This window comes from Pseudophryne corroboree, chromosome 7, assembly GCF_028390025.1.
Source record: "Pseudophryne corroboree isolate aPseCor3 chromosome 7, aPseCor3.hap2, whole genome shotgun sequence".
NCBI classification, from domain to species: domain Eukaryota; kingdom Metazoa; phylum Chordata; class Amphibia; order Anura; family Myobatrachidae; genus Pseudophryne; species Pseudophryne corroboree.
In genome coordinates, this window is record NC_086450.1 from 404,056,000 (window position 1) to 404,072,848 (window position 16,849).

General features: G+C 48.2%; 1 pseudogene; it reads left to right on the top strand.

Annotated features, from left to right (window-relative positions):
• Window positions 1-476: 476 nt before the first annotated feature.
• On the top strand, window positions 477-595 carry LOC134946298 (5S ribosomal RNA; annotated as a pseudogene).
• Window positions 596-16,849: the final 16,254 nt, after the last annotated feature.

The window sequence follows — 16,849 nt, forward strand, 5'->3', positions numbered from 1 at the left end:
ACCTCTTGGAGTGCACATGCCACAAGAAGTATGTTGGAAAAACAAAGAGGACTATGAAAATTAGGATACAAGAACATGTACGTGGCATTAAAAACAGACTAGAGACTCATTTATTGTATAGACATTTTAAATCGGAACACAAGTCTAATCCAGAAGAAATGTCCTTCAAGGCGATTGAACATGTTACAAGCGGTGAGAGAGGAGGAGATCTAGCAAAAAGGCTCTCCAAGAGAGAGATGTATTGGATCTTCCAACTGAAAACTACACATCCCTTGGGCTTCAACGAAGGTTATGAAATTGCACCGTTCCTGTGAAAAGAAGCCACCTCACCTGTATCCCCCAGTTATTTTATATAATATATCACTATGCACTTGGCACCTTTTGTACTTTAATATAAAAATAGTCGAAGCACGATGTAGTATGAAAATATCTTTTAATAAAATCAGATTGCTGTGTGATTGAGTCATTCCACCACGAGATACAGTCATACCACACTGGCTGACGCCCAATCCCGTCCGATCTTGGAAGCTAAGCAGTGTAGGGCCCAACCAGTATCAAGCGGGACACCACTTGAGAAGATTGGGTACTGTACAATGTGGGCCATGGTGGACTTATAGCATTTTTGCTATATACGATACTGACACATGGATAATCCATCGGCTCACTTAAGAATAATTTATTTATTTATCACTATTTTAAGTAATATTCCTAATAATTATCCACACCATATAAAGCACCTGATATCACTATGGACTAAGCCCAAGTAGCACTAATAGCTCACTTATTACAGAGTTCCACTAATTGTTATATATATTGGTACTATAGACCACTATCGTCTATATTTTAAATATTATTTAAGTCACCATTAGTAATACAGCACCTTTAAGATGAACACTAAATTCCCACTCACTAGTTATTGTATATCACTATAAGCAGAGCACGTGATATATTATGCTCCTCCCTTGCAATTTAAATTCAGGAGGTACCAATCATACACCTCCACATCTCACCTAATCCTATAAAAGCGGATATTAAATCCCACGGTTCTCCTATTTCTATATTAGCTGCTATCAAATCCCAAAATTATGCTCCACAGTGCGCTATGAGCATCCGTAAATGCACTGTAGCACCATTTTTGTTAGGGTCTCCTGCCCTGTGCTGCCACGTCGTCATGGCAACCGGGAGACAAGTGCTAGCGGAGTGACCTGAGCGCAGCTGATACTCCGGTTCGGGTCTTTTGCTGTGCAGTGGTTATAGGCTCTGTGCATGGCAGGGGATCCGGTGCTGGTTTTTGTGCTCACAGTCTGTGAGGTCTGAGTGGGGCGTGGACAGCACCTGCTTTATAAGGCCTCTTCTCAGGGTAAGCAGATGCTGCTGAATCTTTGTTGGTTAGTCAGTTTCTGAAAGTTAGCCAGTACTGTGTAGCTTTGTATTTGTTTGTTGCTTACTGCAAATAGGCCTGGGGATTTGGTATTACACTCTGCCAATCCAGACCTAGCAGTAAGACTGGAGTCAGTCGTTTAGCTTGCTGGGGTTCTGTTACTACTCTGTGAACTTAGCAAGTTTGCGGCTGTATTCTAAGACTTGCCTGTTTAATCCTGTCTCACTGTGCTAGGTGTCAGGGGTCAGTTTAGTGGCAGTAAGCTGAACCTGTGCACTGCAAGTGAGAATTAGGATTGTGGAGACTCTCCTTGTGTCTATCATTCCATCTCTGACCAAGGAGTTTACTGCCACACCCGTTGGTAACCCTTTAGGGTTTTGCTGTTGCCCTTAGCAACAGCATTTCGGGTTCTCTACGTATTAAAACACAACATCTTGCTTTTCCCATCTGAGCAGTTCTAATACAAGGGAGATACCCAGTTCCTTAGCCTCTGGGCTTCTCTGTTCACTTTGTGTGTATTTTGTTACCCTATCACCTTCTGTGTACGTTATGTCATATTCCCCAGTCTGTCTGTAAGTCCATTTGTTTTGCATAACAGTTCAAACACCAGTACATTCCTGCAGGCACTGGAGTGCATAACAGTCCTGACACCAGTACTTTCCTGCAGGCACTGGTGTGCATAACATATTCAGCAGCCTAATACTCCTGTTGAAATACGTTGCAACAGGTGGTCGATCAGGTGCAGGTCCTGACTCGACAATTTAATGATTTGTCCATTAAAATGCACACCTCCCAGGCTGCTGGCGGAGCTCCCGCAGCAGCAGCACCTGCAGGGGTTAAGGAGCCGAAAGTAAATCTCCCGGATCGTTTTTCTGGAGATCGCTCGCAGTTCTTTTGTTTCAAGGAGAGCTGCAAGCTATACTTCCGGCTTAGGCCTCAGTCTTCTGGGTCGGAGATTCAGCGGGTGGGCATAGTGATTTCCTTGCTACAAGGAGACCCACAGGTCTGGGCATATGGGTTGCAGCCTGACTGTCCGTCGCTTAAAAGTGTTGATGCTTTTTTTACGGCACTGGGCATGTTGTATGATGACCCTGACAAGACGGCCTCAGCCGAGGCTCAGATTTCGATCCTTAAGCAAGGGCGACGGCCAGTTGAGGTTTACTGTACGGAGTTTCGGAGGTTGGCCCATGATACCCAGTGGAATGACCCAACCCTGAGACACCAGTACCGAAGAGGTCTTTCTAACCAGATAAAGGACCAACTGGTACAATATCCCTTGCCTGATAGCTTGGATCAGCTCATGCAGTTATCCATCCGGGTGGATAGACGGCTGAGAGAGCGTAGGCTTGAAAGGGAGACTGAGATTTCCTTCCTTCCCAAGGGAACCTCAGACTCTGAGGAATTTTCCGAGGAGCCTATGCAGATTGGGGCTACCCGCCTCTCCTCGCGTGAGAAGACGCGGAGGAGACAGCAGGGGTTGTGTTTGTACTGTGGGAATAAAGGTCATGTGGTAGTATCATGCCCAGAAAAGCCGGAAAACTTCAGGGCCTGAGGGTGATGGGAAATATCCTGTCAGGCCAGAAGTCAGAATTTCCCAAGAAGACTTTTATCATTCCGGTGACCTTGAAGATCCTCGGTCAAACTGTCAAGACTGAGGCCTTTGTGGACAGTGGGGCCGACGGGGTTTTTATGGACCGCCAATTCGCCCTGAAACACTCTGTTCCCTTAGTACCCTTGGCATCGGAAATTGAGATTTGTGGGTTAAACGGGGAACCATTATCCCAAGGTAAAATTACCTCTTGCACTAGCCAGATTTCTTTGTTTATTGGAGCCACACACTCTGAAAAATTGTCCTTTTATGTGACTGTCTGTACTTTTGCCCCATTGGTGTTGGGGTTACCCTGGTTAAGGGTCCACAATCCTCAATTTGACTGGGTCTCTGGGGAGATTCTTAGTTGGGGTACTGATTGTTTCAGGAGTTGCTTGAGCCTTCCAGTCAGGCTCTCGCAGCTAAGTTTGCCAGGATTGCCAGGGTGTTATGCAGATTTTGCGGACGTGTTCTCCAAAAAAGTTGCAGAGGTACTACCTCCCCATCGCCCCTATGACTGTGCCATTGATTTGTTGCCAAATGCTAAGCTTCCCAAGAGCAGGTTGTACTCCCTGTCACGTCCTGAGACTCAGGCTATGGCAGAGTACATTCAGGAGAACTTGGCTAAGGGATTTATCAGACCTTCACAGTCTCCAGTTGGGTCGGGGTTCTTCTTCGTGGGTAAAAAGGACGGTTCGTTGCGACCCTGCATCGACTTCAGGGAATTGAACCGTATCACGATTAAAAACTCATACCCACTGCCTCTCATTTCGGTCTTGTTTGACCAGCTTCGTACTGCCACCATTTTTTCTAAGATTGACCTACGCGGTGCGTACAATCTAATCCGAATAAGAGAGGGGGATGAATGGAAGACTGCCTTTAATACCCACTCAGGGCATTATGAATATTTGGTGATGCCTTTGGGGCTCTGTAATGCCCCGGCAGTCTTCCAGGATTTCATGAATGATGTGCTCAGGGAATATTTGGATAGATTCTTAGTTGTATACTTAGATGACATCCTAATCTTCTCCCATTCCCTGGAGGAACATCGGAAGCATGTACGCTTAGTCCTCCAGAAACTCAGAGACCACCGGCTTGGGGCGAAGCTGGAGAAGTGCGAATTTGAAGTTCAGCAAATCGCATTTCTAGGATATATTATCTCCCCAGAAGGTTTCCAAATGGAGGGTTCCAAGGTACAGGCAGTCCTGGATTGGGTGCAGCCCACTAGTTTGAAGGCGCTTCAGCGTTTCCTGGGCTTTGCGAATTTTTATAGACGATTTATCGCTGGATTTTCGTCTATAGTGGCGCCCTTGGTGGCACTCACTAAGAAAGGGGCGGATGTTGCTCACTGGTCTTGTGAGGCTAAAGCGGCTTTTGCCCGTCTCAAAAGGGCATTTGTTTCGGCCAAGGTGCTGCGACACCCAGATCCAGAGCGTCCTTTTGTGGTGGAGGTGGATGCCTCTGAGATGGGTATTGGGGCAGTGCTTTCTCAGATGGGAGTGTCTGATAATCGCCTTCATCCCTGTGCTTACTTTTCCCGTAAATTTTCGCCTGCCGAGATGAATTATGACGTGGGTAACCGGGAATTGTTGGCTATTAAGGATGCACTCGAGGAGTGGAGACACTGGCTTGAGGGGGCTAAGTTTGTGGTCTCAATTCTCACTGACCATAAGAATCTGGCATATTTAGAGTCAGCGAAGCGTCTCAATGCCAGGCAGGCACGATGGGCTTTGTTTTTTGCTCGCTTTAATTTTTTGATAACATATCGCCCTGGGTCAAAAAACATCAAGGCTGATGCGCTCTCGCTGAGTTTTGCTCCAATCCAGGAGACCACCGAGGAGCCGTTGCCCATTGTTTCCCCATCATGTATTAAAGTGGGCATTACCCAGGACCTCTTATCATTAGTCCTTAGAGCACAGGAGCAGGCTCCTCCAGACCTTCCGGTAGGTCTTTTGTTTGTGCCTCCTAGGTTAAGACAGCGAGTGTTCCTGGAATTCCATGCCAAGAAGTCTGCAGGTCACCCGGGTATTGCCAGAACTCGGGAGTTGCTATCTAGGGCGGTGTGGTGGCCCTCGGTGGCTAAGGATGTGGATCAGTGGGTTCGGGCATGTGACATCTGTGCCCGAAATAAGACTCCTAGAGGGGTTCCTGTTGGCCCATTACATCCACTCTCTATCCCATCTAAGCCATGGACCCACATTTCAATGGATTTTGTGGTGGACTTGCCCAAATCCTCGGGGATGACAGCCATCTGGGTTGTCGTTGACAGGTTTTCGAAGATGGCGCACTTCGTTCCACTGGTTGGGCTGCCATCGGCCAGACGCCTGTCTGAATTATTTATGCTGCATGTTGTGCGTCTCCACGGGTTGCCACTTGATGTGGTCTCTGACCGCGGATCCCAGTTTGTGGCCAAATTCTGGAGGGCATTTTATTCCGATCTCCAGATTTCTGTCAGCTTGTCGTCGGGCTACCATCCGCAGTCTAATGGGCAGACTGAAAGGGTGAACCAGTCCTTGGAGCAGTTCCTCAGGTGTTATGTCTCCAAGTGTCAGACTGACTGGGTTGCTCATCTGTCCATGGCGGAGTTTGCCTATAACAACGCGGCTCACTCTGCTACAGGGATCTCTCCATTCCTTTGTGTGTATGGGCATCATCCTAAGGCCAATTCTTTTGACCCCCTGGACTCCACGCCTGGTGGTTCTTCTGTGGTTTCGGTCCTTAGAGGTATTTGGCGGAAAGTGAAGAAAGCCCTTGTGTCTGTGTCATTAGTGACCAAAAGGGTTTTTGATAAGCGGAAAAGACCCTGCAGCTTCAAATTAGGAGACTTCGTCTGGTTGTCTACCAAGAATTTGAAGTTGAGACAGCCATCTCATAAGTTAGGCCCCCGGTTCATCGGCCCTTATAAGATCACCAGGGTTATCAATCCGGTGGCATTTCAGTTAGATCTGCCCCATTCTTTGGGTATCAATAAAACATTTCATTGTTCCCTTTTAAAACGGGCGATTAGTAATCCTTCTTCCAGTGGAAGACCTTCCCCTCTTCTGATACGTGGCCAGAGGGAGTTTGTTGTTGAAAGGATTCTTGACTCCAAGGTGGTTCGGGGTCGGCTGTCATTTTTGGTGCACTGGAAGGGGTATGGCCCGGAGGAGCGGTCGTGGGTGCGCAGTTGTGATCTTCATGCCCCCAGACTGATACGCTCTTTCTTCTCGCAGTTCCCCGATAAACCCGGTGGTAGGGGTTCTTTGACCCCTCGTCAGAGGGGGGGTACTGTTAGGGTCTCCTGCCCTGTGCTGCCACGTCGTCATGGCAACCGGGAGACAAGTGCTAGCGGAGTGACCTGAGCGCAGCTGATACTCCGGTTCGGGTCTTTTGCTGTGCAGTGGTTATAGGCTCTGTGCATGGCAGGGGATCCGGTGCTGGTTTTTGTGCTCACAATCTGTGAGGTCTGAGTGGGGCGTGGACAGCACCTGCTTTATAAGGCCTCTTCTCAGGGTAAGCAGATGCTGCTGAATCTTTGTTGGTTAGTCAGTTTCTGAAAGTTAGCCAGTACTGTGTAGCTTTGTATTTGTTTGTTGCTTACTGCAAATAGGCCTGGGGATTTGGTATTACACTCTGCCAATCCAGACCTAGCAGTAAGACTGGAGTCAGTCGTTTAGCTTGCTGGGGTTCTGTTACTACTCTGTGAACTTAGCAAGTTTGCGGCTGTATTCTAAGACTTGCCTGTTTAATCCTGTCTCACTGTGCTAGGTGTCAGGGGTCAGTTTAGTGGCAGTAAGCTGAACCTATGCACTGCAAGTGAGAATTAGGATTGTGGAGACTCTCCTTGTGTCTATCATTCCATCTCTGACCAAGGAGTTTACTGCCACACCCGTTGGTAACCCTTTAGGGTTTTGCTGTTGCCCTTAGCAACAGCATTTCGGGTTCTCTACGTATTAAAACACAACATCTTGCTTTTCCCATCTGAGCAGTTCTAATACAAGGGAGATACCCAGTTCCTTAGCCTCTGGGCTTCTCTGTTCACTTTGTGTGTATTTTGTTACCCTATCACCTTCTGTGTACGTTATGTCATATTCCCCAGTCTGTCTGTAAGTCCATTTGTTTTGCATAACAGTTCAAACACCAGTACATTCCTGCAGGCACTGGAGTGCATAACAGTCCTGACACCAGTACTTTCCTGCAGGCACTGGTGTGCATAACAATTTTCTCCCATTAAGCCCAATTCAGAGTTGCACACCTATAAGTAATTATTAGGATGTGTTATAAGCAAACTCCAGTCCCCGAAATAAATAAAAAACAAAATAGGTTTATTTATCTGTGTCACCAGACACAAGAATTATACTAAGTATCGGTCATTATTATATATATATTATTATTATATACATATTTTTTACCCTCCTTTTACTAATTAATATCTCCTTTTATGTCTTAAATCATAGACATGTGAAACCTACTAAATCCTTATAATGCACTAATCTGTTTTTTTATTATTCTATATTGCTGAATGTATCATGGAAATATGTCCAGAACTCCAGGACTACGGAAAGATGGCCGCCGGGATGATTGACAATATGGTTCATCCCCTCAGTGTAAACATTCTGCTAAGCTTCGCAGTGTTATGATTCCAGCACTCTGGTCTGAGGAGATCTTTTTGCGAGGACCGGAGCACTGGAACGAAATGCTGGGGAAGGGAGCGGGAATGGAAAATAGCCCCTGGCGCCCTAACTCCGTTGTCTCACCCGTGCTGTCGGAAATCCCCTGCAAGACTATGGTTGCTTGAGCCCATGGCAGCCGCGTTTGAAGGGCGGATTATGTCTTCCCAACTCCGATGCCCCCCCAGGTCTTAATGAGAGACAAAAGGAAATCCGAGACAGGGTGATAACAAGGGGCCCTCTGACTAAACAACCAGGCCAGGGGCTACAAACTAACTTAAAACTAGAATATGTGCGGAAACACCGCCAGGGAAAAGGACAACCAAAATATCCACTTGTCCACTTCTCCTACCCAGCACCGCCGAGTTCCAGAGAGGACTTGTGGAAGCGGAACCCTCCGCAAATGCTCCAAACACAGAATATATAAAGATAAAGCGGCTGAGCCGCAACACACGGCAGAGCCGCAACTCAAGGAACACCACTCGATATACAAAGGTGATCAGTCAGGACAACTGGGGACCAAACGACTTCCTGGGATGAGATGACAACTCCCGAATACAGGACTTCTGAGTACAGGAATGACCGGATACAGCAGGACTGGAACAGACTCTCAGCAAACCAAAGCAGCATGCAGGAAGCTATTACCGGCGTCTGTGAGAAGTACTGGGAAGGTATTTAACAGGGAGTCCTCCAATCAGCTGCTTAGAGCCTGATTGGGAATAAATGCCGTGCAGCTGCCTTGCTGCACGGCCAGAGGACAAGTGTGTGTGCTTGTTAATTAAGCCCTGCAATGGGGAACGCGGTCCGCCCGTGGCGTCCCCGTTGCTAGGGTCCGTGCGGCTCAGCGCGCCCGGCGTCTAGCGTTGCTAGGGAGCCGGCGGCTGAACGCGCACGGCGTCCCTAGTTGCTAGGCGCCGGGCCGCGCGGACATGCGGACCCCGGCGCCTAACAGTACCCCCCCTTGAGGAGGGGTCAAGGAACCCCTAAAGCCAGGCTTCTGAGGAAATTCCCGAAAAAATGCCCTCTTGAGCCTAGGGGCATGAAGATCCTTATCTAGGACCCAAGACCTTTCCTCCGGACCATAGCCTTTCCAGTGAACTAAAACATAAAGCCGATCCCGGGACAATTTGGAATCAAGAACTTTCTCTACCAAGAACTCCTGTTGTCCCTGTACATCCACTGGAGATCTACCCTGAGAGATCCTCCGAGGAAATCTACTGGAAGAAACGTATTGTTTCAACAGGGAACAATGAAACGTATTTCCAATCTTGAGAGATCTTGGTAAACGTAGCCGAAAGGCAACTGGGTTGACTCTTTTAATAAGAAGAAATGGTCCAATAAATTTGGGTCCCAGTCTAGCCGAGGATTGTCGAAGCCTGATGTTGCGAGTTGACAACCACACCTTGTCTCCCACCTTAAAAGTGCAAGGACGTCGGAGCCTGTCAGAAAATTTCTTTTCTCGAAAGGCCGCTTTTCTGAGAGCAAGGTGCACTTTTTTCCAAATTGCTCTGAGATTGGAGGTCAATGCCAGCGAGGAGACTGGAGAATGATGAAAAAAAGAATTAGCTCTGGGGTGAAAACCAAAAACTGAAAAGAATGGAGACTCTTTAGTGGAGGAATGACAGGAATTATTGTAAGCAAATTCAGCCAAAGGAAGAAACTCGGACCAATCATTCTGGAGTTTGGCTGAATACAAGCGCAGATATTGTTTTAATGACTGGTTAACTCGTTCGGTTTGCCCGTTGGATTGTGGGTGATAACCGGATGTTAATGACAGTTTCATCTTTAATGAAGCACAAAAACATCTCCAGAATTGTGCGATGAATTGTGGACCCCGATCAGAAACAATATCAGTGGGTAACCCATGAAGCCTAAACACATGGCGGAGGAACAAAACTGCCAACCCTTGAGCAGAAGGCAATCGGGGAAAAGCAATAAAATGAGCCATTTTACTAAAACGGTCCACTACCACCCATATGACTCGGAATCCGGCTGAAAGGGGAAGGTCAACCACAAAATCCATGGAAATATGAGACCATGGCCTGAGAGGGACACTTAAGGGCATAAGTTGCCCGATAGGCAAGAAACGGGGAACCTTATGCTGTGCACAAACCTGACATGAAAAAACAAATTCCCTAACGTCTTTAGACATACTAGGCCACCATACTGAGCGAGAGACTAACTCCAATGTCTTAGTGATTCCCGGATGCCCTGAAACCTTGTTGTCATGGAATTCAGTTAAAACAGTAGCTCTCAAAAATTCAGGAACGTAAAGACGACCAGCAGGAGTAAATCTAGGAGCTTGGTGTTGAAGCTGGTTTAACTGGGTAAATAAATCCTGTGTGAGGCCTGCCCGGATGACCGAAGATGGAAGTATTGGGGTAACAACAGGATTGTTATTGTGAACCGGAAGAAAACTACGTGACAGGGCATCAGCTTTAGTATTCTTGGAACCAGGCCTGAAAGTGATTATAAATTTGAAACGAGTAAAAAATAATGCCCAACGTGCCTGCCGGGCATTAAGCCGTTTAGCTGATTCAATGTATTGCAGGTTCTTATGGTCAGTCAATACCGAAATAGTATGCTTTGCTCCTTCCAGCCAATGCCTCCACTCCTCAAAAGCCCACTTTACCGCCAGTAACTCCCGATTACCAACGTCATAATTGGATTCAGCGGAGGAGAACTTCCTGGATATAAAGGCACAAGGATGTAAGTCCAAAGACACCAGATCCTTTTGAGAAAGGACAGCCCCCACTCCAACCTCTGAGGCATCAACCTCCACAACAAAGGGCAATTCCGGATTAGGATGTCTGAGGACTGGAGCTGAGACAAAGGCTTGTTTCAGGGCCCGGAAGGACAACTCAGCTTCATGCGACCAGTTGGTAGGATCCGCTCCTTTCTTTGTCAGAGCAACAATGGGAGCAACCAGGTCAGAAAAAGAATGAATGAACCTCCTATAATAATTCGCAAACCCTAAAAAGCGCTGAATTGCTTTTAAATTGGTGGGTTGCGCCCAATTAAGGATGGCCTGAAGCTTCTTAGGTTCCATGGAAAATCCCTGAGGGGAAATTATGTACCCTAAAAAAGATACTTTCGTGACGTGAAATTCACACTTCTCCAGCTTGGCATATAAATGATTCTCACGTAACTTTTGAAGAACCAGACGCACCTGGGTGATATGTTGTTCCATCGATTCAGAAAAAATCAAGATGTCGTCTAAATAAACGACCACGAATTTCCCTAGGAAGTCACGGAGCACATCGTTAATGAGGTCTTGAAAAACTGCTGGAGCATTAGACAGGCCGAACGGCATCACCAGGTATTCGTAGTGACCCGACTGAGTACTGAAAGCCATCTTCCACTCATCTCCAGATTTAATTCGGATGAGGTTGTAAGCTCCTCTCAGGTCAATTTTAGAAAAAATCACAGCAGAACGTAACTGATCAAAGAGTACAGAAATCAACGGCAAAGGATAGGTGTTTTTGACTGAGATTTTATTCAAGGCTCTAAAATCTATGCATGGTCTAAGCGAGCCATCCTTTTTCTCCACAAAGAAAAAACCAGCACTTAAAGGGGATTTTGATGGTCTAATAAAACCTTTCTGTAAGCTCTCCTGAACATAGTCATTCATAGCCGAAGTTTCTGGCCCGGACAATGCATATAATCTCCCCTTTGGCAATGCGGCACCAGGGATTAGCTCAATAGCACAATCATAAGGCTGATGGGGAGGCAGAATGTCCGCATTGCCTTTGGAGAATACATCGGCAAACTCCTGGTATTCCACAGGAATGAGTTCTGGAATGATAGCTGCTACTCTAACTGGAAACGAAATACATTCCTTAGCACAAAAAGTACCCCATTGTGAAATCTCCCCGGACCGCCAATCAATGGTGGGATTATGAAAGGCCAGCCAAGGGTGACCCAGAACAACTGGAACTGCTGGGCAATGTGTTAGATAGAACTCGATCTTTTCGGAATGTAAAGCTCCTACTGTAAGTACTACGGGAGGTGTACGGTGAGTAATAACCCCGTTGGAAAGCGGACTCCCATCTAAGCCATGCATGGTGACACACCTACCCAATGGTAACTGAGGAATGCCTAAGGCCTTAGCCCAAGTTAAATCCATAAAGTTTCCTGCAGCTCCACTGTCAACAAAAGCCGACACCAAAGAACTGAGGCTGCCAAAGGAAACTTTAACTGGGACTAAAAGAGAGTTATTCGAGGAGATAAGCTGCAGACCTAGGTGAACCCCCTCGCAATTCACCTGGTCAAAGCGTTTCCCGACTTGTTCGGACAGTTACGAGCAAAATGTCCCTTACCACCACAGTACAAACAAAGACCGGAATTTTGCCTTCTGGCCCTTTCCTCAGGAGACAGCCGGGAGAGACCCATCTGCATGGGCTCCTCTACGTCTTCTGGAATGGAATAAACACAAGGACTTGACTTTACAGGTGTTCCTCTTTCAGCCCTCCGCTCTCTGAGACGACGATCAATCTTAATAGAAAGCTCCATGAGTTTATCAAGAGTCTCAGGAGCGGGGTACTGGAGGAGACTGTCTTTAATAGACTCTGATAAGCCGAGGTGAAACTGACTGCGCAGGGCTGGGTCATTCCAGCCACAGTCGTTCGACCAACGGCGAAACTCAGTACAATAAACCTCTGCAGGATTTCTTCCTTGTTTGAGAGCGCGCAGCTGACTTTCAGCGGACGCCTCTCTATCTGGGTCATCATACAAAAGCCCTAAAGACTTAAAGAAAGCGTCTACTGACAACAACGCAGGATCCTCTGCCCTTAAACCGAACGCCCAGGTCTGAGGATCCCCCTGGAGTAAAGAAATAATAATCCCAACCGGCTGAGATTCAGAACCAGAGGAAGTAGGTCTTAAACGGAAATAAAGTTTACAGGATTCTTTAAAACTAAAAAATTCTTTTCTATCGCCAGAAAAACGGTCAGGCAAATGCATCTTTGGTTCAGGGACTACCTTTGGGGAGGCTTGCAAAAGATCTTCCTGCGACCTCACCCGAAGAGAAAGATCCTGAACCATCTGAGTAAGTTCTTGAATCTGATTGACTAAGAGCTGGCCAGGGTTTGGCCCTAAACCTGTCGGATTCATGAGGCCAAAAAATTTTAACAAAAACTGAATGAGAGGAAAAAATTAAAGCCCTGTTTAATTTAAATTTTTTGGTATGGCCGGTAATAATGTTATGATTCCAGCACTCTGGTCTGAGGAGATCTTTTTGCGAGGACCGGAGCACTGGAACGAAATGGTGGGGAAGGGAGCGGGAATGGAAAATAGCCCCTGGCGCCCTAACTCCGTTGTCTCACCCGTGCTGTCGGAAATCCCCTGCGAGACTATGGTTGCTTGAGCCCATGGCAGCCGCGTTTGAAGGGCGGATTATGTCTGCCCAACTCCGATGCCCCCCCCAGGTCTTCATGAGAGACAAAGGGAAATCCGAGACAGGGTGATAACAAGGGGCCCTCTGACTAAACAACCAGGCCAGGGGCTACAAACTAACTTAAAACTAGAATATGTGCGGAAACACCGCCAGGGAAAAGGACAACCAAAATATCCACTTGTCCACTTCTCCTACCCAGCACCGCCGAGTTCCAGAGAGGACTTGTGGAAGCGGAACCCTCCGCAAATGCTCCAAACACAGAATATATAAAGATAAAGCGGCTGAGCCGCAACACACGGCAGAGCCGCAACTCAAGGAACACCACTCGATATACAAAGGTGATCAGTCAGGACAACTGGGGACCAAACGACTTCCTGGGATGAGATGACAACTCCCGAATACAGGACTTCTGAGGACAGGAATGACCGGATACAGCAGGACTGGAACAGACTCTCAGCAAACCAAAGCAGCATGCAGGAAGCTATTACCGGCGTCTGTGAGAAGTACTGGGAAGGTATTTAACAGGGAGTCCTCCAATCAGCTGCTTAGAGCCTGATTGGGAATAAATGCCGTGCAGCTGCCTTGCTGCACGGCCAGAGGACAAGTGTGTGTGCTTGTTAATTAGGCCCTGCAACGGGGAACGCGGTCCGCCCGTGGCGTCCCCGTTGCTAGGGTCCGTGCGGCTCAGCGCGCCCGGCGTCTAGCGTTGCTAGGGAGCCGGCGGCTGAATGCGCACGGCGTCCCTAGTTGCTAGGCGCCGGGCCGCGCGGACATGCGGACCCCGGCGCCTAACACGCAGCAACAGGAAGTGTGGCAAGCCCAATGGAATAAACCAGCCGGAAGTGGGGCAGCCGAGATGAACAGAGCACAGCGCCTAACAGAGACGCCGATTCCGGAAGTGTGGCACGGTGCGCATGCGCCGAGACGAAGTACGGACACAGGAAGCGGGGCGGAAATGACGATAGACGCGCCCCTGGACTTATATTTGTTCATATCTGAAGTTCTAATGCTCGTTTTCACACCAGACCTGGCACTGCGAAACTGTTGCCTTAGCATCTACTCCTGGTACTTGTGTATATCCAAATCTTATTGTGAATTACGAGATTCTGCTAATACACATTCCTAACAGGAAGTGATGTCATAATCAATTTTCCAATTACCTATGCTATAAATAGAGATTTTGTTCAGTAGCCCATTACCCCATTGATGAAGTCTGATGGATGAAACGCGTTGGGCGTACCTCAAGTGACTCTCCATTTTTAAGATAAGCATTACTCTCTTATCTTGAGATTTTATATGCATCTTTTATTATTGTATATATTTCCAGCTTTAATTCTATGTTTTTAGCTATAACATAGACCTGATTTTCTAAGCCCGTCCTTTGTTACCTACCCACTTTTTAAAATATTTTTAGAAACTTTTTTCCATTTTACAAATAAATATTTTACTTTTTATGTAAACACGTATCCTTTTATTCTTCAATTTTTATCCTCAATTTGTAGACACTGCTAGTCTCTAACACTCCCACCTCTTTTTTACATTTTTAAATCAATAGGCAGCTTATCCCTGCCTAACTTTTGGGAGTCAGCTGACGCCTTATATCTATAAAGGAGTGTCTACACCTTGGTTTATTTTTAACCCTACATTTTGTCTGCTCACATATACCTGTGGCGCCGTACTCCTACTACTTAATTCATATATATATATATATATATATATATATATATATATATGCAAAGTTTGTATTCGGCACTCTTTAAAAATATACGTAGTCAGCGTAGTTACTTATGACGACGGTTAATAAACCGAAACGTTAAGTTTATACAAGGTGGAGTGATCTCTGTTCTTGTCTGCTTGAAAGTCCGTGAGTGCTGCCTGTCCGAATTACCTATATATATATATATATATATATATATATATATACATACAGTAGTCGAAGTGGGGCGGTATACGGCGGTATGGTATACCGCCACTTCTTCCACTGACCCGGAAATGAGCCCAGAAAGTGCAGCAGGAGGCGAGGGAAGTGGCCATCCTGCTGCACATGGTGCTCCCCGTCCCTGCGCGGCGGCCGGCGGCTGTGTAGAGCGCTGTATTAGCTCACAGCCGATCCCCTCCGCCAGCCACCCGCGCACACCGCTCACCATCCGCCCGCTGCTCCCGCTCACCAGCCGGCCGCTGGCCCCGCTCACCAGCCGCCCGCCGCTTCCAGTCAGCAGCCGGCCGCCGGCCCCGCTTCCACTCACCCGCCGGCCCCGCTCACCAGCCGGCCGCCGCTTCCACTCACCAGCCGACCGCCGGCCCCGCTCACCAGCCGCCCGGTGCCAGCTCACTGCTGCCAGCAACAACATAAAGTAATGTTCCCCTGCTGTCACCTCTCTCCCTGCTGTTCCTGTCGTCACCCTCCCTGTCGTCACCCTCCCTGTCGTCACCCTCCCTGTCGTCACTCTCCCTGTCGTCACAGTCGTCACTCTCCCTGTCGTCACTCTCCCTGTCATCACTGTCGTCACTCTCCCTGTCGTCACTCTCGTAACTGTCGTCACTCTCCCTCTGTCGTCACTCTCCCTCTGTCGTCACTCTCTCCCTGTCGTCACTCTCTCTCCCCCTGTCTCTCCCCCTGCCTCTCTCTCTGTCGTCACTGTCTCTCTCTGTCGTCACTGTCTCTCTCTGTCATCACTCTCTCCCTGTCGTCACTCTCTCCCTGTCGTCACTCTCTCCCTGTCGTCACTGTTGTCACTGTCTCCCTGTCGTCACTGTCATCACTCTCTCCGTCGTCACTGCCGTCACTCTCTCCGTCGTCACTCTCTCCGTCGTCACTGTCGTCACTCTCTCCCTGTCATCACTCTCTCCCTGTCGTCACTCTCTCCCTGTCGTCACTGTCGTCACTCTCCCTGTCGTCACTCTCTCTCCCCGTCTCTCTCTTTGTCGTCACTGTCTGTCCCTGTCGTCACTCTCTCTCCCTGTCGTCACTCTCTCTCCCTGTCGTCACTCTCCCTGTTGTCACTCTCGTCACTCTCACTGTCGTCACTCTCTCCCCCCCTGTCGTCACTCTCCCTGTCGTCATTCTCCCTGTCGTCACTGTCGTCACTCTCTCCCTGTCGTCACTCTCTCTCCCTGTCATCACTGTCGTCACTCTCTCCGTCGTCACTCTCTCCATTGTCACTGTCGTCACTCTCTCCCTGTCGTCACTCTCTCCCTGTCGTCACTCTCTTCCTATCATCACTCTCTCTCCCTGTCGTCACTCTCTCTCCCTGTCGTCACTGTCCCTGTCGTCACTCTCTCCCTGTCGTCACTGTCGTCACTCTCTCCCTGTCGTCACTCTCTCCCTGTCGTCACTCTCTCCCTGTCGTCACTATCGTCACTCTCTCCCTGTCGTCACTGTCGTCACTCTCTCTCCCCGTCTCTCTCTCCCCGTCTCTCTCTCCCCGTCTCTCTCTCCCCGTCGTCACTCTCTCTATTGTCACTCTCTCTGTCGTCACTCTCTCTGTCGTCACACTCTCTGTCGTCACTCTCTCTCCTTGTCGTCACTCTCCCTGTCGTCGCTCTCGTCACTCTCACTGTCGTCACTCTCACTGTCGTCACACTCACTGTCATCACTCTCCCTGTCGTCACTCTCGTCACTCTCCCTGTTGTCCCTGGCGTCACTCTCCCCCTGTCGTCAATCTCTCCCCCTGTCTCTCCCCCTGTCGTCACTGTCTCTCCATCGTCACTCTCCCTGTCGTCACTCTCTCTCCCTGTCTCTCTCCCTGTCGTCACTGTCTCTCTCCCTGTCGTCACTCTCTCCCTGTCGTCACTCTCTCCCTGTCGTCACTGTCGTCACTCTCTCCCTGTCTTTA